The sequence below is a fragment of the Rhodnius prolixus genome, unplaced genomic scaffold, assembly GCF_049639745.1.
Source record: "Rhodnius prolixus isolate KJV_2025 unplaced genomic scaffold, Rpr scaffold_5, whole genome shotgun sequence".
NCBI lineage: Eukaryota > Metazoa > Arthropoda > Insecta > Hemiptera > Reduviidae > Rhodnius > Rhodnius prolixus.
In genome coordinates, this window is record NW_027411624.1 from 8,457,098 (window position 1) to 8,457,866 (window position 769).

Sequence of the window (769 nt, forward strand, 5' to 3'; positions counted from 1 at the left end):
ATTTGCAGTTCATAGAAAAGGGAAGAAATAGGAAATCTTTGACAGTTACACTAATAGTTCCTTATTTTCTACTTCCACTGCACGAGTTCTATGACTAGGTTGGATCCTTCACTTTAGGTAAGCTTGCTGGAAAGTAAAACGTAAGGAATAAGGGGAAAAATTGAAAACCATAGGTATTTTGCAAAAATTTCTATGACTTTCTTTTGTATAGTTCGATTTTCATGGCAGGGTTAGATCATACATATTAGGTGGGCTAGTTTTGAATTTTCAGTACATAGAAAAGAGGAAAAATTAGAAATCTTTGCTAGTTACAGTAATAGTTCCTTATTTTCTACTTCCACTGCAGAATTTCTATGGCAGGGTTGGTTCCTTCACATTAGGTAAGCTGGTTGGAAAGTTAAACGTAAGGAATAAGGGGAAAAATTGAAAACCATAGATATTTTGCAAACATTTCCATGACTTTCTTTTGTATAGTTCGATTTTCATGGCAGGGTTAGATCATACATATTAGGTGGGCTAGTTTTTGAATTTTCAGTTCATAGAAAAGGGGAAAAATTGGAAATCTTTGCTAGTTTCACTAATAATTCCTTATTTTCTACTTCCGCAGCACGATTTCTATGCCAGGGTTGGATTCATCTTATTAGGTAAGCCAGTTAGAAAGGAAAACGTAAGGAATAAGGGGAAAAATTGAAAACCATAGGTATTTTGCAAACATTTCTACGACTTTCTTTTCTATAGTTCGATTTTCATGGCAGGGTTAGATCATACA